The sequence below is a fragment of the Thermobia domestica genome, chromosome 6 (assembly GCF_964235325.1).
Source record: "Thermobia domestica chromosome 6, izTheDome1.hap1.1, whole genome shotgun sequence".
In the NCBI taxonomy this organism is placed as follows: Eukaryota; Metazoa; Arthropoda; class Insecta; order Zygentoma; family Lepismatidae; genus Thermobia; species Thermobia domestica.
The window spans coordinates 191,325,641-191,349,340 of NC_137459.1; the positions used below are offsets into that span (position 1 = coordinate 191,325,641).

Genomic DNA, 23,700 nt, shown 5'->3' on the forward strand with positions numbered 1-23,700 from the left:
TGTACGCGTATGACAGTGATCGTGTGGAAAACCATATTATCTAAACCATTAGCAGAATGAAGTCACTGGATGCACCTCTATAAGAAGAGTATAGCATTATAATATCAGTCACTTATTCCGACATTCTTTCTGTTGTCCAGTGTTCAAACCCTACGTGCCAAAATTCCATCATTGGAGGCTTGTAATGCAACAAGCAATACATACGAATCAGAAACGGTCGTTAGCCTCATCCTAATTATCTTTGGATTTTTTATTCTTAAGGTTTATTTCATGGGTATGTGACATTTGTTTACCCATGTCTGTGCTCGTTCTTACCTGCTCGTTTTTTTCAAATTCACAAGACAGTTACAATAGCAGTTTTCACACCTATGAATTTCTGGTAAAATTTCAGTCTGAATTGATATACCACATACCCCACTTTTCATTTAACATTTTGAATTCAAATTCAAGATGGCTACTTTCAATATGGCGCCCATGATGTCCATATCCCCCACAATATAGCACCTCTTCTCATGTTTCACTTCCAATACATTTGACATGCATTTCTTTCACCATTCGGGAGCGAAACGTGTGATTCTGCATATTTCTGTGTTATTAAGTCCCACTGTAGGCCCCACTTCTTCCGCCTCTCACGCTCGTCCATGTTGCCCTCAGCCGCTACAATTTTGCATATGGACATCTTTTTACATCCTCTTTCACATGTGATGCACCTCGTCCGGCAACTCGTGTGCCCCATTCGTACAGTTCCCTGGTTAGTATCTACACCCATTTATGTTGTTCACGGAGTGGTTTATCTAAGGATTATCAAGAAAATAACATAAAATGATTTTAGACCAAAAAGCAATACCACAGCCTTTATATTTTAATAGAATTACTAATATATACGTTTTGTATTGTTTATTTAAAAACATACCTTCTGTATTGTTATACATGTCTTTTATGCAAATTATAGATGCTCACAAAGCATTGTATACCCTGTGAAAATTGTAGAACTACAGCACTGGAGCGAGTACTGAAGACGAAAACATGATCGTACTCTTTACGACTGAGTTTGCTTGTAGTTAACCAATCCTACACGAACCCTCATCGCTTGTCCAGCGGATAGAGCGCATGCCTTTGGTGGACATGGTCGTGGATTCGATTCCCAATGGGGATTCTTAAATTTTAAGTGCATTACTATGGTTTGAATTCCATCTAAACTGTAGGCTCACTTCTCAAATAGCCGTGGAACTGAAGGGAACACTAAATTCCAACCAACCAACTGAGTCTATATGGGACATTGACTTACAACCAGGGTGGAAAAAAATCATGATTTTTTAAAAAAAAATCATTTTTGTTGATTTTTTTGATTTAAATCGATTTTTTTGATTTAAATCAAATCTTTCTTCTCGCATAATACAAGTCGCGAACTGATGAAAAAGCATTAGGAATTAGTATTAAATGCTAATTATGCCATTTAAGTGAAAGTATTGGGGTTGAATTTTAAATTATCCCCAATTGTTAACCTATATCGATCCCAAACAATGTTTCTTAACCCTTTTAAATTATAGCTCTTTTTAAAGGTAAATTATAGACTTTCAGTCAAGCAGCTACAGCATCATCCCTATTTATTCTAGGATCATGGTACATACATCACTCTCTTTAGAATAGAACAGCTTTTGAAACGGTAACATTCACATTTCTCTATCATGTCCCTGAAGCGGGAAATTTTGTGAGTAATCGGCATTTTTTTTTTTTTTACTTTTTCTTAATTATCCCCTCTGGATTTCCCTTTGTTAACGCACAGATCTCAAAATCAACAGGGAAATACTACGGGGTGTACTAGATGTGTGTACAAAATTTCAAGCTTCTATCTTGAGTAGTAAGGGTGAGAAAACTATTTAACAATGAGCTAAGAACATCCCCACAATGCCCCAGATGACCTGGATGTAATATAAAAATTTCCTCAGACATCCCTATTTATCCTTGGATCATGATTTGTACATTATTCTCTTCAGAATAAAACAAATTTTCAAACTATACCCTTCACATGTCTCCATCATGTACCTGGGGCGGGTAAATCACGAAAAAATATCCTTTTTTAAAAACGTTTTTGCCCCTCTGGACCCCGCTGTCTCTATGCAGAGATCTGAAAACATCTGAAAATTATTAAGGGGTGCACTGAACGAGTGTGTAAAATTTCAGTCTTCTGAATTCAAAATGTAACCCGGCAAAAAATAATACGCATAACAAAAAAATATCTTTTTAAATTTATGACGTCATCACACACTATGCCTTAACGCAGAAAGGCGTGAAAGCATATGTAACGTGTTCTAAAATGCCTCCAGTCTTGAAAAAAAACGAAGTAAAAAACCTTATTGGTACTTTTTTAATCGAATGAAGACTCTACCCTATCACCTAAAAATAGGTGATATAATTTAAAAGGTTAAACATTAAGGAAAAAGTATAGCAACGTTTATCAAAATGACACTTTTTATCACAAAAGTTACTTATATTTGGCAGGAGCCTATTTTTAAAAACTCAGAACTAGCTTGCGGCATGAAATACATAAATTTCGCCTAAAGTTATAATTTTTTTTTTTAAAAAAAATGGAGAGGGGATAGGACCCCTCTAAATACGCCCTATTATCTGGGAACAAACAAACAGACACGCACAAAAAAGAATTTTCGTCTTAAATGTCGATGGTGATTTCCTCGTTGGAATAGTTAACAATTTTAAAACTCAAACCCAGTGTTACGAAAAGAAGAAAATAGAATTGCTCCGTTACCTGCTCAAAACGGGATTTTCCCTAATCATCCTCTGCATGACACTTGTTTTCATACTATACTGTACATTTGAGTCTCATTGTATTATGTTTATTAACTTCCATAATCGAAATAACATAACAGAAACGGGATTTTGCTTATTTTCATTTTAAATTGATTTATTACGGAATTCGATTTAAATCAACGATTTTTATTAAAAAAATCAAGTGATTTAAATCTTGATTTAAATCAACCCACCCTGCTTACAACTAACGTGAAATCCTACCGTTATATTCATGCTAGGAAGAATAAGACTCGATGTCCTGCATCTGTGCAAGTTATGAATACGATGTACTTGATAGAGAGCCATGAAGATGTGATGCTTTCTTAAATGCAACAATAATCACCAGTACTACGTGCTAGCTGTACATAAAGGAGTAACTTGGAAACAATTATAATCAGTTGCGTTCAACTATTTTTTTTTTTTTTTTTTTTTGACTCATATAATTAATTGTATCATGTAAGGTACTTCAATCGACAACTGTCTGCATTTACTTTGAATACGCATTCGTTGTTACATAATTATAGAAGTAACTATTGGATAAGGATGTAGAATATGTTCTGACTTTATGTCTGAGATCCGCATTAGAAGTAGTTTAATGTGATTCGAAGAAAAGATAGGACGACCGTTCAGTTTGCATTTTGAAAGTTCATTAAACATGTCTAAGGATAGTTCGATAATAAGGGTAGGTAGAAACATGAAAAATAAAGAGCTTCGTACCACATAATTGTATGTAGATCGAAGTTTGGGTTTTTAAAGAAGTTTGTAATTTTAATGATAATAAATGAATATCTAGTATTCTTTTAGTTTTATATTTAACATTATATATGTAGAGTAAGAATCCCCGCAATAAAGATTTGAAAGAAACTTAAAAATGCTAGTGTGTTTTAAAAGTTCTATGTATAGAAGACAATATCTCGCTTAAATGAATCATATGAATGTCCTATTCCATTTTGTATGTGTATATGTATGTACAGTAGAACCATACGAAATAATGCTGTGCGTAATATTCGTTTAAACCAGTAGTTTCAAATAATTTTGAATACTTTTTTTTTTTTTTTTTTTTTCAGTGATACGTATTGCAGTCGTGATATTCTTCACACAGTTCAAATGGCTCATTTAACAAAAGACACTAAACTATTTGTTGATAGAAAGTTAAAATTTCCTCCGACGGTTGTTTTAGAAAATTTTAAAAAATTCGTGAATCAAACCCAGGGGCAACCTACAAAGAATCAAATCGAGAAATTTGTGTCGACAAATTATGGTGATAGAGATACTGAATTTGAAGATTGGGTTCCAGATGGTTGGACATCGAAACCCAGATTTTTTGTTAGTGAACTGAGAGAGTGGGGCTATACTCTGAACAAAACATGGAAAATCCTAGGGAAGAAAATCAAAGATGTTGTCAAGAATAATCCAGATGTGCATTCAATGATTTATGTTCCCCATCCAATAATTATTTCTGGTGGTCGTTTTAGGGAACTGGGACTCTTACTGGGTTACTCGCGGATTACTTCTTTCAGAAATGCACATAACCGCCAGAGGAATGCTGGAAAACTTTCTCTCCATAGTAGATACTTATGGATTTATACCTAACGGAGGCAGGATTTATTATTTGACACGATCCCAACCACCATTACTAACTCCAATGATCAAAACTTACGTTGATGCAATAGGAGATTAGCAGTTTATAAAGGACAGCATTTCAACACTTGAAAAGGAGTTCAAATTTTGGCTGAACTATACAGTAAAAGTGGAAATGAACGGAAAAAGCTACAGTCTAGCAATATACAACGGAATTTCACCTGGCCCAAGACCATAATCATACCGGTATGACTTTTTTAATTGTATTTATTGTTTAAAATTTTCTTTTTCTGTAAAGTAGTAGTGATGTTCATCTTAAGTTTCTAGATTAAAAATAATTAATTAATAAATAAACATATGCATAATGTATTGAGTCATGATACTTAAGGTTTAATGCCAAATATGTTTCATTTTTCGGTTTGTAATGAGTTGTTGTGTGTGATTTGTGAATTATGAAGGCATTATTAGGGCAATTCAACTATATGGATAATATACATCGAAGTAGTCCCAGTATTACGTTAAAAAAATAAAAATAAAAGAGAGTCTGACATAAAATATGATATAATTTTAAATTACTGTAGTTGAATAAAGTAGAAAAATCTAATCTCATGAATTCCAGTCAAACTTCTATACATGATTAAACATTTAGTGTTCAAAAGAATAAGTAAGTTTTGAGTTGTTGGTTAGTTGTTACATAGATTTACCAGATTCTCATTTAATTCTCTTCGCTATTTTTCATATTATCATAATCAATTACTTCATTTATTGGATGAATGTCAAACATTAATGTGATGTCTTTCTACTGACAAAATGAATGGAAAAAAAGTATTATATAACGTTCGAAATAATTGAAATAATGTCGACAGTTCAGTTATCTTCTTCGCAACTTCCTGTTTTCTAAAGCTCTTCTCTCAAGTAAATTGAACGGTAGCTACCACTTTTATATTTTCGTTTAATGAAGTAAATAAGCTAAATTCTAATATTTCTTTAAGCACGTTTTCCCCTTTTTAGTACACACGTAGTTTATTTAGTACGTAATCAATGATTCCAGATTCCTAGATTACTTTACTGGTTGTTTCCTACACATAAGTCAAATAATGTTAAAATGCAGTTCTATTAAAGAAAAAAAATCTCTCTCTTTCTGAAGAACATAACATGTACTCTTATTCTAGATGAAATTAAATCAAAAACAAAACTAAACCTTCTTTGATCTATTGTTATCTTTATTTTAAGTTAAAGTTTTAAAAATCTCCTACGTACGATTGTTAGAGTATGACTAGTAAAATAAAGCCGAATGTCCATTTTTTAAACAAGACTGTACATGTATTTATTTATTTTAAAACCTTTAGTGAAGACACAGAGAATGCAAAGGTTTTCCAAACTGACGAAGAAGAACAGGAGTTATATTCTGAATTGAGAGCAGGAGCTGAATCAGGGATTTTTCTACCAGATGGTACATAAAGAACTGTACAAATGAAGGTGTGTATTCTATATCCATTTTCTACGTAATTTCTAGTGCGATTTTCTGTTGCAGTACTTACTGGGCTGGGTACATGATTAAAACTTTTAATGCTCTCAGTCTCTCCATGTGAACGTTTTAATATGCATACTGACGTGCTGAAGATCGATATATACTTTACAGTATAAAATTACTTGAATTGTTTTTTGGTCGAAAAATTTTTTTGGGGAGGCGCATATAAAAATTGTAGAATTGGTGAAGGGCGAGAAAAATATTTAATCTCTGCTCTCTTCCCTTAGGGTTCGAATTTCGCAAAACCTCGTCTTACTTACTGCCGTATTATATTTCAAGTTTAAACTTATTTAACATAAGTATCCATACCACTCTGACCCAACGCATATCACTATAGCATATAATGGCACCTGTAACTAAACTTCTTGCTTAATGATTGCGTGTTCATGTGACATTCACCTGGTATTATCGTTGCTCCAAGCCACTTGCAGTTAGTGAGGGAGGAGTAAATGTGGAGAAAAGAAGAAAGAGAGAAAAAAAAAGTGATACTCTTAAAATTCGGCAAGATAACATTGAGGCTACAAGGAACATAAATCCTTAAGAGCAATCCATTACGAGGAAGACAAATTCTATAGCAGTAGTATTACGTGGGCTTGGTTTGACAAGGTTCTAACTGAACATGACTATATTTTGAGAAAAACGCGTTTTAAGATTTATTAGGCTATAGTTGTAATATTTATAAAGTAATCATTACGATGTTTTCACACAATGATTAACTGTCTACAAGGTTTACTTTTAAATATTTGACGTTGGAAATGGGGCTTTACTTTTTTTGTTTTAGATACTCAGTAGAATGCAGTTAGAAACTTGTCTCACTGAAACGATCATTTTCAGAGGCACAAGGTTCTGACTGACTTAGAACTTTGTCAAACTAAAATGACGAGAGAAACAGGCATGACTTAGAACGACAAGGGAGTAACTCCAATTGAGTAGATTAACTATTCATATTTTAATTACACGAAATGTGTGTCGAATAACAGTTACAAGTTTAACACTCCCTGTCTTCTAGGGGCATGAATAGAAGGGACTAATGCCTTTTTTCATTAGTTCTGAAAACCTCACACAATGCTTTTGTTGTTCTGATTTGATATCAAAAACACTCAAACTACTACCGAAACATGATACTTTAGCCCAGGGTTTCTGAACCTGTGGGTCGCGATCCCTACGGGAGTCATGAGAGGATTTAGTGGGGTTCGCGAAGATAAGCGGAAGAGATACATACAGCGTGATTCAAAATGATGTGAACGATTACAACTCCTTATAACTTTTTTATTAATCATCCAAATAGCTTCAAATCTTACAGTTAAATGCTAAAACTCTCCAAGTTTCTGTGATAAAAAATGAAAATAGTACATCACAAATGTTCTATGTGGGCCCCCTTTGTTACCCTGCATACATCTATTCGGTATTCCAATTCCCCCAGACCCGTTTCAACATGTTTGCATCAACAGTTTGCACTGCAGCAGTGATGCGCTCTTTCAGTTCATTCACACCTTGGGGTAGAGGGGGTTTGTAGACAATGTCTTTTAGATGTCCCCACAGAAAAAAATCGCAGGGGGTTAAGTCCGGTGATCTTGGTGGCCAACGTAGAAGCTGATGATCATTTTTACCTGACCGCCCAATCCAGCGGTGTGGCAGTCTGTTGTTGAGGAAATTTCTGACATGGTGGTGAAAGTGACATGGAGCTCCATCCAATTGATAGATGAAGTTTGCACTGTCATGTTCGAGCTGTGGCATATAAACCACGTAGTAAGCACTTGTAGAAATGTTTGTCCAGTCACAGTTCCTTCGTCAAAGAAGTACAGACCATAAACTTTTGAAGATGAAATTGCACAAAACACATTCTTCTTCGGTGAATCACGCACAATTTCACAGATTTGGTGAGGCTTCTCAGTTCCCCAAATGCGAACATTTTGTTTATTCACTCTTCCTGTCACATGGAACGTAGCCTCATCATTGAAACAAAGTTTGCCCAAAAAATCATCATCAACACTGCATAACTCTTGAAATGACTCACAAAAAGTCTTGCGACACGTGTGATCATTAGGTGTTAAGTATTGTAACATCTGCACTCAATACGGATACATCTTTAAATGTTTACGCACTACACACCAAACAGTTGTTTGAGGCATTTGAAGCTCTTTGCTAACTCACCTTGTTGACTTTTGTGGGCTGCGTTGAAAACTGGTTCGAACCCTTTCGACATCTGCCTCAGAAGTGGACGGCCTACCGGGCGATTTTTCTTTATAAATGCATCCCGTTCTGTTGAGTTTGTCATACTCTTACGTATAGAGTTCTTTGATGGTGGTTCTTTATGAAATTTTGTGCGGAACTCGCGTTGAACACTAACAACAGACCGACAAACGTGAAACTGTAAGACGCAAAATGCTCTCTTCACCACAGGCAGCCATCTTGGAACTAGTCACTCTGCCACCTAGCAGATAAATTTTAAACTACTACACTTGTTCCAAACAAAACTTGAGAATAATATTGAAAGTATTTCCATAGAGATTTCATTGTTGATAAGAGTATTATCACTTATAAAACGTTTCCATATCGTTCACACCATTTTGAAGCACGCTGTATAATTAGAATCTAATGCCGGAAAATATTTTTAAATATTATTTTGAATTTTGGTCTGATTGGCATATTTTTATTTTTAGACATACTGTTAAGAAGAACAAAAAATAGATCTACTAAACATTTTCAACAGGTACAGAGTTGTTTAAATGGAAGAGGTACGATATGAAACTAATGAGAACTGCATATTGAAATACCAGAAAAATACAAATGCAACAAAACCTATATATTGAAACAGGATTAAAATTGGAAGATAATAAGATACCGGAGCATAGTGTGATTTCACTAGTGCGGCAATGACTGGTTCAATCTTCGTGACGCCCATTGTCAAGTCATTTAAAATACTCAATAATTTTTTAACAACTGTCCAAGTTTTTTAACCAAAACCAGAAATCAGTTTATTTTCCTTATCATATGACCCAAAGTTGAAGGAGATAAAAATTTTCTAAATTTTCAAAGGCCTTCATTTTGAAACAATATGACGAATCGGATTCGATATTTGTAATGTGAATGCACTGACCAAATTTGATTTTAATCTACTGGATTTTAGGGAAGTTACTGTATCCACCATATACAAGAAATGGATTCTACTATTATAGAAATAGATGAATATCGTGATATTTCCGCAATAAATATATTAAAAATCCAACATAAGCTTATTACAAACCAAAAATTATAAAGGGGTTCGCTGGCAAGAAGATGTTATAAAATGGGGGTCATGATAGGAATTAGGTTGAGAACCATTGCTTTCACCTGTCGTCCTGGAGTTTCTAGAAATTTGATATTTGCTGCTTTAATAGGCTCGTAACTGTCGTAGCTTGATTTAAACAATACAGTAGTGAATTATTGAGTAAACGTCAAGTTAGCTACTTGAGTGAATAGAATGACTTTGTAGTTTTGAAGTTTTGCTGTCGTTCCAAAGTCTTTAAAGTCATTCGGACTCATCTGAATAACACGGTATGGGTTGTGACGGTCTACACTCTTCAATATTTTTACGAGACCCAAAGGAGAGTAAAAGTTCGTCTTTTTAATAGATTTTTTCAATAATTGCACTGTGTACGAGATCTGCTTCCTGAACATAGAGAGTATTTCATTAAAACAGAATTGATGTTCGGATTTTCACTCAAAGTGTCCAAAACTGCAAATGATATATTGAAATTACGGTTTTGTGGTGCACAGGAATCGGACCAAGTAATCAGTTTCGTGATCTCATTTTCTTCGAGCACTGCATCCAATATTCTGAAAGCACTCGCAATGTCATTCCCTGCACATCTAACCATTGTTTCGTTCCAGATAGCATAATACTTTATATATATATATATATATATATATATATATATATATATATAGATATATATAAAGTACGTGGTCAAGTTGTAAACATTTAACTTTTTCTTATAAAATATATGTACGTGGAAGTATGTTATAAACTTTTGCAAATCGAAGGCAAGGACTGAAAGATTTTTTTTTTCCACTTTTTCTGTTCTCTCATTTAGGTCTCGCAAAATATGCATCTCATTATTGTCCTTTTCCTCACCATTTAATATTTCAGTCTCTTTCGCCATCTTATACGCCTCGCACACATCGCATCTGTTACTTTTTGACAAATGAAAACAAGTTAAACTTCGTTCAATATATTCGGTAGTGCATTGATTCCTTAATCGATGTGCTTGAGGTTCTTGGTTCGACCCCAGCTCACGCCAAGTAAACTTTGTGGTGGACAAGCATAGTGTGCGTGGGTTTTCTCGGGGTTCTCCCATATTCTTATTCCACCATTTCATTTATTTCTCATCATCATCGTCTCTTTTAGCCTAACCGGCACAACCATGGCACGTAAAACTTAAAGATTTGATTCTTTAATTGGTGTTTTGTTTTCATTCTGTCACTTTTCAATATATAAATCATACATTTTTTAAATGTTCAGATGACTTCCTAGGTACTGGTATCAGCTCAGCAGTGGTCTGATTCGACTGTTGGGAAAGATTTTATGTAGTCCCTTGCAAAATCTGTTTCATCCTCTGGCTTCCGACGACTATTACTGTTTTTTTTTTTTTTTTCTCTCTCTCTCTTTGTTCTACAGTAGGTGTGTTTGTATCCATAGTCTTGATTTTGTGGGCAGTATACACAGATTTTTGGGATATGTCGATGGTCGACAAATAAAATGTTTTGCACACTTGAACCTTTTCTCCTTTAACATTGAGGAAATAATGAAAAGAGTACTTTCAACGAGATTTAGCTTTCTTTGTTTTTGGAGTTCCTGTCTCCTCTCAATTTTCGCTTGATTCCTCTTCATTATCCTGAATACACATTGAATTATGAAGACCAAGTTTGAAATTTTGTGTATTTTACACCAATAGATAGCAGTAAATCCTCACATGTACCCTGCAGAGTTTAGAGCCTTGCTATAGGTAATTTTATATTAAATTTCCTTCAATTTGGTTTAACATTTACGATTTACCGATTTAGTTACTTTTATATAGCACAGTTCAGGTAGTGGAACAAAATTGTGTGCTCAGAATTGGTGTCAAAAATATTTAAAAAATAATGGAAGAAAAATATTATTTACTTCTCAAGGTAAGTTAATAGAATAAATCTTATATTTAATTATATCTTTAATGTAAGGAAAGTGACGTAGAAAGTACACATGTAAATTATATAAAAAAAAGAGGAATACTTCTGTAATTTACAGCTTCTGAAGTTGCAGCTAGGAACTTGTCAAACTGAAGACTATATTCGAGTCGGAAGCAGTTAGAACCTTGTCACATTAGTAAACCGTCTATTTTTCAAGTTACAATAATAAGAGGCATATATTTGAATAGCTCAATTTCTAGTGTTACGTATTGTATATAACTCAATTTTGACAAAAATGTCAGTTAGAACCTTGTCAAAGTAAGGCCACGATTAGTTAACTAAAATCTACAAAGTACCCCTTAAACTTTTCTGTATCTTTAGTCTTAATCTGTGCCTCTATAATACATCTATCTATCTCAATGATACACCACAAGTACACTCATCTTATTACACATCAATCTCAAACTCTATCTATCTCTTCATAAACTATATCTCATAATTACTACAATTATAATCTGACTCCTATCATATTCTAACTATTTTCACATGCTATCTTACTTAACTACCATAACGGTCTGTGTTTTAAATACTTTGTGCCCTATACCCATATCCTACAAGTAGTAACTTTTTAGATTTCATTTCTTAGTAATTGAAGCGGTGTATATTAATCTTACACATAAAGCATACTGTAAAAATTTCGTTTTGGTTACTAATGAATGGAATACATTTTGCAATGTTGACTGAGCGTTCTGAGACCATTGGGAACTACTTGAATTAAAGAGTATCAGGCTCCGATCTAGATTAAAGATAATGCCATCGGCAACCATGAACGTATTCCATCTAACCGTTTGTAACGCAAGGGAGCTATTTTGCTTAGTGTATTATGTGCTTAAACTGAATTTAAGTACGTAATTTCATTATTAGGTAATACTGTAAAATTAGGCTATTTTCCTTTAAAGCACTAGAGTTGAAACCTATAATATTACTTAACCATTGGTCAAAATGTGTTAAGTGTGGAGCCATAGCGACCACCAACACATGGACATTGTAATCATTATCTGAAAGAAAGAAAAAAAAAATAAATAAAATGAACCAATGTGTTTGACTTTCAGTAGTTTTATTTTGAACATTTACTAAGAAAATGTACGCAAAAATTTGTTATCCACAATACGTTGTTGCCAAAGTTATTACTCTGTGCTTTTTTAAATATTCTGTTATATAGATTGTAGTTTTCAAAATCGTCTGATCTTAAGTTTGTGTTTCTAATTTTATTTTTCATTTCTTTTCAGATAACTTTTTAAAATGTTTATGAAAAAAGAAATTTTCTTGCTATTCAGTGAAGCGTGTTATATGACAGCAGTTTAAGTTCAAATTGAGAAAATGCGATCAGGGTGGAGACATCGATTTGATTCCAAAATAATGAAGCTAGTCAGACGAAAATAGCTGCTCAGCTTAGATTCTCGGGATTACTTTCAACTAAAATACTCAGTTCCTGTATGTATGTATGTACAGCATGTACCAAACAGTATTGTACAACATTGAAAGGGTTCCCACAGGAAATATTGGCATGCTTTGAAAGCCCCCGTTTGTAAATCTAACGTATCTCTTATATATGTATATATCCTAGTATAAAGAACATAAAAACTGTGTGTGTGTGCCATTACACGTATAGTACTCTGCTGTTATAATAATACAAAAAGATAACATTTCACAGGTTTTGAAACATACTCCATCATAACAGTTTCGTGAATTGTGTTCCGAAATTATCTACAATGTGAAGAGAATTTAAAAAGACCCCAGGATAAAGTAGTGTGCATATATTTCGTGTGTCTGTATATGGAAATAAGCAGGGAGAACGTAAGGGAGGAAATTACAACTTATAGTATGCACAAGTTAAACATATACACACACATTTTAAACGATTTTCATAATTAAAAGTTCGTGGAATAGTTATCGCATGGATTATTTCAATTCCGGAAAAAATCTTCGTGACTTGAATATCTTTCACTGAAATTTATGGTCGAATTTACAGACTTTCATTTACATTCATGATTTGTGCATTTCATAAAGGCCATAAAGATTTGATAATGAGTATCAGCGGAATATTTAACACGGTACTGGAATTAGTAGGTTTTACATACACGCACACTTTCATATATAATATGTTTATGTAGTAGTAGACACTTCTCGTTTCTTGTTTGTTTGGTAAAAACTAACCAACAAATTACTTGAATTGATTTCTTGGATATTAGGCGCATTCAGCAGTTATAAAAATTTAAAGTTTTATATATATATGTAAATTTATGTGTTAGAGAGAGAGAGAGAGAAGTGCGTGTGTGTAAAAAGAGCAATCATAGTGTTTGAACCTGTATTTTGTTAACCAACAATAAAAGTTTTGTTATGGTACACTAAATTATACACTCGAATGGTTGAGAGATTAGAGTGAAGAGTGCACCAAGTACTTTGGTTGTAGAATTGATTTTTGTGTATGCATGAGCATCGATTGCTTGGTGTGTCGTAATTTATTTTCGTAGTAGTGTGCTTAATATGTTTGACACACACAGCTCTAAACAAGTCACAATTTGTTTGCAAATAAATATTCTGTTCGAAACATTACTTAGCTGGAGTTGTTTTTTCGTAATTGTTACAAGTACTGTTAAATTCAGTGCATTTTCTTGCATGTAAGGTAACTTTTATTTACAGTTATAAAGCGCAGCACAAAATATTGCATGTTCCTGGTTTTAATTTCCATAGCAAATCGTAGCAGTGAGATCGGCTACTCAACAGTGACTTGTGTAAATATCTTGTAGTAAAGATTTAAATATTATTTTTGATCAGAACTGGTAAAATTCAACAGTTTTAAGCATTTAACAGGGCTAGTACTGCATTATACCCTATCGTAAGCAAGTATACTCTTTTAGTGAAAGAACAAAAAGTACCCTTTCCTGTTTTGTGCTTGATATTAGTATGATTGAAAATCAACATTCATACTTCGTATTACTTCAGTGAAATAAGCTAAAATAGAAAATGAGTTACTTCCTACAAGTTATTGAAACCATAATCACACACAAGGAATATACACTATAGCAACAAGTGAAAGAACATAACATTCATCTGGATACTCAACTTTTTCCTCTGTTTAGTTTCCTTTTGCCCCCAATTTCTTCCGTTTCCTGTCTAAGGAATCTTGTAGCGAAAGAACTTATAGTGTACGCTTTTAATGTGTGTGCGTATGTTTTCGCTACTTCCAGAAAGTAAGAAAATGCTTAGTTACTCATTCGTACATTATCTTTATTATTATTATTCCTTCAAAACTAATTAATCGATAAGTACGAATTTCGGCAAATTTCTGAGAATAACTTTCTTCCCTCAAAACAGGAAGACTATTATTAATTAGATCGAAGTTACAGAAACGAGATAAGATATGATATGGTAATGTGCTTATGACCTAGATTATATTTTGTGCGATTGCATTGTTTTCTTTCTTTTCTTCTTCGTTGCTAATATATTTGTATGTAATAAGATGAAAAGAGATAATTTGTAATATGAAAATGCAAGTCTTTATTTGACAAGTAACACATAGAAACTAACTATTCCAATTAAAACTGTATGACAGAATCGCGAAAATAGTACTACTGATTTTTTTTTTTTTTTTTTTCACTGAAGTAAATTAGTAAAAGCGCAAAGCGGTGGTATATTTGTATGCACATTTGTCTGATGTGGTAGTCATATGGCATTTTCAACATCCAGTTGCTCGTACCACTAAGCAGTATCACGTGGAACAATGGTGTTACTTACGTCTGTTTGTTGGAAGTCAGTGTACCATAACATCTGTCCTGTAGGTGTGAGCGGAAGCCTATCAGATTAGCTAAATCCCATTTTAATCAACTATTTTGGTTGACAGAAATTCCCAGACTACAGTGTAGCTACAAATTCTGTGTGTGTGAGAAGATTGAAATCAAACATTATCAAAATTTATAATATACGTTTTTACAAATTTCACACCATAATACGACACTCTTTGAAAAATATTTTACATCTAAAACAATATCAAGTGGCAAGAAAATTGCATGTTGCAGTAAGCAAAAGTGGTAGATTATGTGGTCGTGTGGAATGTATGAGATTAAAATCTTTAATTTAAGAATTAAGTACAATTCCCGTGTATCGAATAGTACTGTAGCAAGTTTGTGTTCCTCTCTTTTAGATGAAATTGATAATGAATCGGTTATTTACTAAGACGAATGGTTAAAAAAAAAAGTCATTAAGCTGTAACTGTGGAAATAAAACCAACATAATTTTCATTATGGTTCGGCAGGAAATTGTCTGATTTGTGGCCCAGCTGAACTATCTGTTTTGAAACATGAATATAATTATTTTGGTTCATGTTTTGCAGGTTAGGATCTGCTAGTGTAAACTTTTCGCATATCTGCACTTTCTATCCGTGAATGTATTGTGCGTTCATTTCTTGATAATACCAGCTAACACTCATTATGTTACAAGTATTCGTTGTATATTTTGTGTAAACACACAAACCTGTCTTTTGTTTAGTACTTATCTTATGAAAATATGAGTAATCTTGTGAAAATACCTTCAAGTCGTCTGATTTTTAAATCAAGCTTAACATAACTGTCCTCCGAGTTCTTTATAATCCAAATTGTTTAAAATTATTTTGTCTCTTTATATTCACTGTGTTTGAATTAACCTGCTACCGCATAATCCATTAAAACGTTTCAAGTAACTTAATTTTTCAGTGCTGCGAACAGCGCTTAGGCAAAAATACGCAGCACTTCCTAAAATATCAATTAGCAATCCTTGAAAATAGACTAGCTAAAATTAGTATATAACGAAATATAAAATAATTGTCGACGAAGCAGGTTAAGGCCCTTGTCAGAAGATTAAAATATTCAAATTTCCAAAGTTCAAGCTGAGATAAAATTAAAATCAAAACCGCCATTTCTTAATATATCATTTTCAGAAGAATGGAAATTAAGGTTTTCTTTAATTTTCATTTAAAAGAATTTTAAAATTACACATCTAGCATCTAAAAGTTCGAGACCACTGTACTTTATTTGTAATATAAATATAGATGGGTTAAAATATACTAAATGTGCATCTTAACAATAAAATCAAGATTGGTGGGTAGATTCCTTGTCATGAAGGAGGGCTCCCAGCTGTCCTATTTTTCTTATATTTTTCAGTGATTGAATTATTAAAAATACAAGCCAAGGACAGTTTCAGTGATGATTTAAATTGCTACATATTAGCAATATACTTTTTTTTTTTTTTTTTTTTTTTTTTTTGCTAGTCATTAACCCTCACTAATATTTTTTTAATTTGCTTTTTCCAATCCTTCCATGTCCAACATTTTTTTCCTTTGTTTCCCATGTGCTTATTCTTCCCCAATGAAGCTTAGCTGAGGAACCTTGCCATGCTTCAGTTTCTTATAACGCAAGCTGTGTTAGCATTTTCTTTCAGCATTGTGCTGAAGTATTGGCTAGGCATTTAGGTATGTTGGTATTTACCAACATATCCCAATGCTTTCCAATATTGTTGTAATAATATGCAGAATCCCACGCGTCCTAGAAAACCTGAAAATAAAACGCCGTAGAAAAAACATGGAAAGAAGAAAAACGATGAAAATCCTTTAAATGTCCTGAAATTTATGTTGTATAACAGTTGCTAGAAGTGTATATATAATTTGCAGAGCTATGATGAATGAAATGCTGTTACATTATTTATTTCAGAGGGTAATACGTTAATCAAATAATTCATTGTTTAATTAGATTCAAATATTTTATTATAGAGAAATAAGTTAATTTTTTTCTTTTTCATTTCATTAGAAGCATATGAAGAAACGAAAATTAATGTCAAAATAAAGTTCATAATACATTTGGAGTTGGGTTGAATAAACACTTTTTGTGATCTGGTAGAAATGCTAGAAGAACTACAATTTTGATTTCACCGGTGTGCCGCACGCAAAGAAGATTGAAGTAAATTAATAGCAGAAGGAGGAAGTGTGCTTCAGTATGTCAAAAGTCAGTGGCTATCGGTAGTTCCATATTGCTCTAGAATTGTCTCTCTGTGGCCGGCATATTTCTTGAATTTCCTTCGCAAGCAAAATCAAATTTCATTACAGTCAAAACGCTACAAGAGAATCTGTCAGAACTTGATATCTTCTGTTATATTTGCATACTTACATTTTCTTATTAGTGTAGGCACTTTGTTCGATAAATTTCTTGTGATTATGTAAAACAGGAACCATTTATCCACATCTTGCATAACGAATTACTTGAGCTACTTCAAAGAATAATGGGAAAATTTGTAGTATTTGATCTGTACAATGGAAAAACTGGATCTGATCTTCTGCATGTAAAAGTGAAAGAAGAAAAAAGTTACTGCCAGATAACAAAATTAATGTCGATGAAGGCGCACGGTTGACATTGAAAGAAGTCGATAAAGTACAACAACGGTTATTCACATTAAATGCAAAGAAATTCTTCATAACAGTAACAAGTTACCTTCAACAAAGGCCGCCGCTAAACAACCGGATTTTGAAACACAGCCAGATATTGTATCTTGCTGTTAGACATGCAAAGGAAGAGCAATATATTGTTATCTTTGAAACGATTAGCGTCTTGTGTGCCTCAGGTGCTGATCAGTCAGGAAATTGACAAGGGTGTAAACGAATGGCGAATTTATATGAATGATCAGAGTATACACGATGATTTCTTTGTTGATTGTAGCGTTGACGTATGTTGGAACAAAGAAATGCTGCTGAAAAATCATATAAATAAACCAAAGTATCCAACAATTACTAAACTTGTAAAAGCAGTGTTAACACTTTCATACGAGCAGGCATCTGTTGAACGTAGTCTCTCGACAAATAAGAACATGCATTCCATCCGAGAGACAAGGACTGAATGAAAAAAAAAAAAAAAAAAAAAAACATCAATGGGCTTCGAACGATTGAAGACGCAGTGAGTAAAGATGTAAATGAAGTTAATATCATTGAAGAAATGTTAATGTACTACAAAGAAGCACAAAAGAAGTATCGTGAAGGTATGAACAGAGAAAAACCAAGACTTAGAACAGCAAGAAAGTGAGCATAAGATTACAGTAGAAATAAAAAGTGTGTGCTAAAAAGAAAGGGCTAGAGGAAAACATGCGTTTTGAAGTTCGTGAAGTTGAAAAATTAATTTCAGAGGGAAACATTCGGCTTCAGAAAGCAATAAAGCATCGGCTCATGGATGACGTATCAGCTGCACAACCCCTGATTGAGGCTGTAACCAAAAGACTTAAAAAGTGCCACAACAAAAATGTCGCAAAAGTAACACGTGTACTAGTGTTTTACAGTTCATTATTGTACCTTTAAAATGTGTAAGTTTAATAGCAGTAGATCAAGGGAAAGGCATGGACAGCTCGCACCACAAGAATTTTTCTTTTAATCAGTAAATCAAGTCATTTATTTCAATCAGTTTCTTGGGTTTTCTAAAACAATACAGCAGGTCTACTAAGTTTTAAAAGTAAAAAGGTTATACATACTCTTATTCTTTATTAATGTAAATCTTGTTTCCAGTTGCCCATTGGGTGAAGGGTGGCCTTTTCTTACAATATATTTATATTTTTTTCTGTGCTTCATTCTATTCTATTGTATAGACCAATATCCTATTTTATAAACCAAAGTGTCCTATATTTTTTCAATGTCTTACTGGGAGCCTGCATAAATTTAAATCAGTTTAGTCGATTTGAGGACTGCACGGTTTGATTCCTTTGTATACTGTAATTCAGCACTCGTATTCGTGTATTTTTTAAACAATATTTGCTATAATATTGATTGTCCACATTTATCGCCAAATTTCCTTCTTTTCCGTGTAGTTTGGAGTCCCCAATAACTTATCCAGTATTCGTAGTCATGTGAATAATAATCCTTTTTCATTATTATTATTATAAACATTTCAGGATCTTATGCTACAATCTTTCCGTAGTTTTTACCCTCATTGTTCACTTATTGAATGGAAAGAGCAAACGAAACCTACTTTATTCGGTATACGATTATAACGATTTTTTTCTTGTGTGTGTGTGTGTGTGAGAGAGAGAGAGAGAGGGGAGGGAGGGAGGAGAAAGATATAAGATATGATGAGGAAACGTAAAAGAGATGGATAGAGAGAGAGAGAGAGAGACGAATATACATATGAAAACTATCATTACACTATATGATGAAGAACGCACACACTGTTTACTCACTCGTCAGATTCTCGCAAGTGATGCCTTGTAACTTCTTCAACCGTGGATGAACCTCTGTTGGTAACGAATATTTTATGGGGAAAAAGATACTACCTGATGGGGATTGGAACCGAGATTTTCCGTTTGGAAGTCTAGCACGATACAAATACTCAACTGGTTACTCTACCCTAAACATGTTTAATAAATGGTATAGTGTTTCTTTCTAAGAACAATAACATGGAAAGTGGATACTACAGATCGATTAAGTGTTTCGAATTGTCCCAGTATCTCCCATAGTTATGATTTACCCTTTCCCAACCAACATTCGTAAATTGTCTCTATCCTGCTACAGGTGTTTGCTTCCACATTATTACTGATTACTCGTTTAGCATGAGAAATCACTCGTCAATTCTTAACGATCACTTTGTGAAAAAAATGCTTTGGCTTGAACAGGATTTGATCCTATACTGCTCGTAAGTCCAGTACGTTACCCCTACATTATACTGCCACCTAAAACTATTACTAGTTCAGTTTTGTTCTTTGGAACGAACCGTCTTCTTCCTGTAAGATCATTTGCACCAAAGTGCACTTCAAAATTCATTTATCCGACGACCTGGAGACAAATTAGTGCCCACTAATAAACGAAATAACATGCAATCCAGGAAAAATTACAGAAACAATAACACTATGCAGTAATTTCGCCATGGAAGTTGAAAAGTACGCTTATAATAATAGTAATGTTCATCTTCACTGTATAGTTGTCACATCAATGAATAATAATATCAACATGCTTCTATACTTTCGACACCACATACATATACGTTATACGGAGACAATATAGCGAACATTCTTTGAAGATTAGACAGTTGTCCCATTTTCTTTTTAGTTACCAGAACATCCACACACGTAATGTTTATCCTCCAAAGGTGCATGTGGCATGAGAAGGAATCGACTTTATGTATACATAAAAGTCGGGAATAGTACTACATACGTTATTGTCGAATAACCTTGTGTGTACCGTTACAAAATATTTACTTAAGTCTTCGTGCGCGTGAACATGTGTTCAAGTCCGTTGAGAACTTGGTTATTAACATACATTAGCCAAAATTGTAAGTCTTGTCGGTAGAAGCTCAGCTGTTCGTTTTAGTCTTTCGTAGTAATTATTATTGACAATGTTTAGTACCGGTAATAGTTTTTGTCTTTGTCGTCCAGTCAGAAACTAGAGGCCCGTCCATAATTAAAGGGGACCTTTTTTTATTGCTGAAATTGAAAGTTTAGGTCCTTATTAGAAAATTTAGCCTGGGAGTCTTTTTAATTTTGGTGGCTTTTGGACGCCGTCTTGGAAAAATGGAGCTACTTAGAAATGATATTATTATAGTCCTGCTAGAAACAAGAGAGCCATACATTATACCTTTCTTTAGTACTGAAATTGAATGTTTAGGTTTTATTAGAACATTCAGCTCGAGAGTCATTTTATTATTGTTGACTTCTGGCCGCCATCTTGGAAAAATGGCGGCTACTTGGAAATTCTACTATTAGTCCATCAAAAACTGTCGACCTTTACGTAATTCGGAGAGAGCTTTCTTCAGTTTATTACCAAAATTAAAAACTTTGTTCCTGGATGATAACTTAGAAACTTCTGTTTCCTGAATTTTATCCGCCATCTTGAAAAAAAAGTCTACTCTTTTATCTTTTTTTCCTTTTAATTAATATATCACATACACATTTTCCTGTCGACCTGCAGTTTTTTCTTTAAATTTACATTATTTTTGTTTATAATTTCTAAGAAATGATATCTGAATTTTGAATCTACCACTACATGCACTTCTATTACTATATCATTTTCATGTAGCATATAACTTAAGTAATTAACTTGTTTTACATGATTTACTATACTTTTTTAAGCATTCATTTTTTTGCGATTTCAGTTTATCAGGATACTTACTTTAGTGGATAACCTTTTTGTTATCCTTAATTTTGTTCTTAAGTTTTATTAGAAGTTAATGGAATAAAATAATATAAACATCTAACATACCTTAGGACTAAATACGAGGTAAAACAAATAATTCTACCAGAAACAGCTTCCAAAGAAATTACAATGAAAATTCATAATATGTTTCTTCTTTATCGGTTTCATCTCCTTTTTCTGAGTTGCCATCAACTTCTACCTCTTCTGGCTCGTTTCCATCCTTGCATTCGGGAACCTGAAACGGTATATTGGGTAATTCTTCTCTCGAGTGAGTGATTGGGACAAGCATGCTTTCTTCAAATTTCCAACCATGATCAGTTGCTTTTAACTTTCTCCCTGTTCTTGCATTTTTGAACTCAAATGCTTGTAAGCTCTTAAGCAATGTTGTTTCAATGAGTCATTCATTATCTGGTGGTAATCTCGCAGAATCACAGCAGTAATGTTTCCCAGTCATTGCCTTTTGTATATTTCTTGGAGCTATGAGACCGGATGCTACAGCCAGTTCTTCAATCCCACTTCCTGCATACCTTTTCCCCAATGCATTTAAATGTGGCATTTTAGTATGAAAACCTCCTAATACGGCAACAACTTTGGTCCATTTACAAAGTTATGTTCATAGAAACTCTTCGATGATCCTGTATATTGTTTGGTCTGAAACTATCTGGATAAATGGCATGTCCTTCACATCTGCAACTTTTTGACACCAATCTAGCATATAATTTACAACTTCTTCCGTGGGTAGTTGAGGATAACACTTGACGTTAAAAGTCTCCCATTTATCAATATTGCTATGAAGGGCACTATGACATCCCGTAAATGAAGCCACGGGTACGTCAAATAATTTATGAATAAGTGCATGATCAGTGACCCGATATGATTTGACTTCTTGTTTGTTGTTTATCTTCTCAGGCTGGGGTTGAATTGGAGTTAACGTCTTCTTCCAGTTTCTCTTAGAGCTAGACGTGTTGAATCTTTTCTTCTCATCCTTGTTTGGAATATTGAGATGTTCACCTGCTGACGTTCCCTTCGAAGAGCGGAGTGCTATAGGTGAGCCATTATAACGTTTGTGAAATGACTTGTTTCTGAACCTGTTAAACCATCTTCTTTAAAATTGTCATTGTCGATAACCACAGTAACTGGTACTCCCGATACGATTTGGAATGCACACCGTAATCCTTCATCATCAGATAATTCTTTTGAACTCTCCGCTCGCTTAAATTCTTCAAATGCCAAGACTGACAATTCATCTAATACATCTTTGTATAAAAGTACAATTCCAAATTTTTTAAGGGATTGAAGGATTTTTTTGCTTCCAGTAACATCGTGCACAGCCATGGATAACATTACTCGAAGTGACTGTCGTTTGTTAGTTACGAGGGACATAATTGCTTGGCTCAGAAATCAAACCGCAGGTTCAAGTTTATCAGAAACTACAGCTCTGCTTTCTCTAATTACTGCTTGCGGATTAGCCAGCAATATTACAAGGTTGTAAACGTCATTAGGCATGCATTTACTTTCTAAATCATTCACTCTTCAAGGGCAACTCGTTGCTGTGTGGCTCTTACGTTTATCGTTGATGATTTTCGCAGTATTTTGAATCAAATTTAGGCTGTCGGCACCCCAGTTATTTATGTCATTTTCTACATACGATCCTCCATGTTCTTTTTAAAGAATACTATTGATCACTCATTTCTTCCGTATCTTGACTGAAATCCAATTTCCTCTCCAACGTGCCTCTCAAGATTGACACGTAAAGCATGAAGGACAAATCTATCATCACATGTGTGTCTTATTTCAGCATCAGTAAGCATTAACTCCCGCTGTAACTGTTCATACTCAGACAGTAGATCTCTCAAGATATAAAATTCCTTCTTTATATCCATGTATTCAGTAACAGGGTTGAGAGAAAGCCTCCATTTTCATCTCATAAACCCATTTCTGCCTTTCTCTGATTCGTCGGTTGCTCGAACATTGTATACAGGCCGACAATATACTTTCCAGCAGTCTTTGTGGTATCTAATGTCTAATACAGCTGCTTTAGATATCCCCTCTTTATTGTTACAAAATGTCACTAATGCTTGCAGACGATCCTTTGTGTTTTGGTCTTCAACAAATTCTACTGCTTTTGAAAAAGTATTCCATGCACTCTCACTCTTTTCTATGATACGGAACTTTTTATCTACTCTTATTTTCATTTCTAGCCTTCTTACCTATCAGTGAGAAACAAAGTATACGCGTGTTTTCAGTAGAACAATGAGCGCGACTACTTCTTTTGTTGATGATACGTTCTTCAGGTTGTTTGACTATAGAGGAATCTTCTTTTGCAACTGCGGATTTTTGTTTCGCAGTTTCTAGTCTTTTGCCTGTGAGGTTTAATCTGAATATCTTGTGAATTCTACGAGGGAAACTTTCATTTTCAAAACGTTCATGAACCTTT

The 23,700-nt window shown here is 33.9% G+C and overlaps 1 pseudogene across 1 annotated transcript in view; it reads left to right on the forward strand.

Annotated features, from left to right (window-relative positions):
* Positions 1–18,680, forward strand: part of LOC145688373 (trehalase-like) — a 31,587-nt pseudogene extending 12,907 nt beyond the window's left edge. Inside the window, exons 4-6 of the transcript XR_014131887.1 lie at positions 3,876–4,635; positions 5,739–5,868; positions 12,361–18,680. The product of XR_014131887.1 is annotated as a trehalase-like (transcript). The remainder of the gene's footprint in view (positions 1–3,875; positions 4,636–5,738; positions 5,869–12,360) is intronic.
* Positions 18,681–23,700: the final 5,020 nt, after the last annotated feature.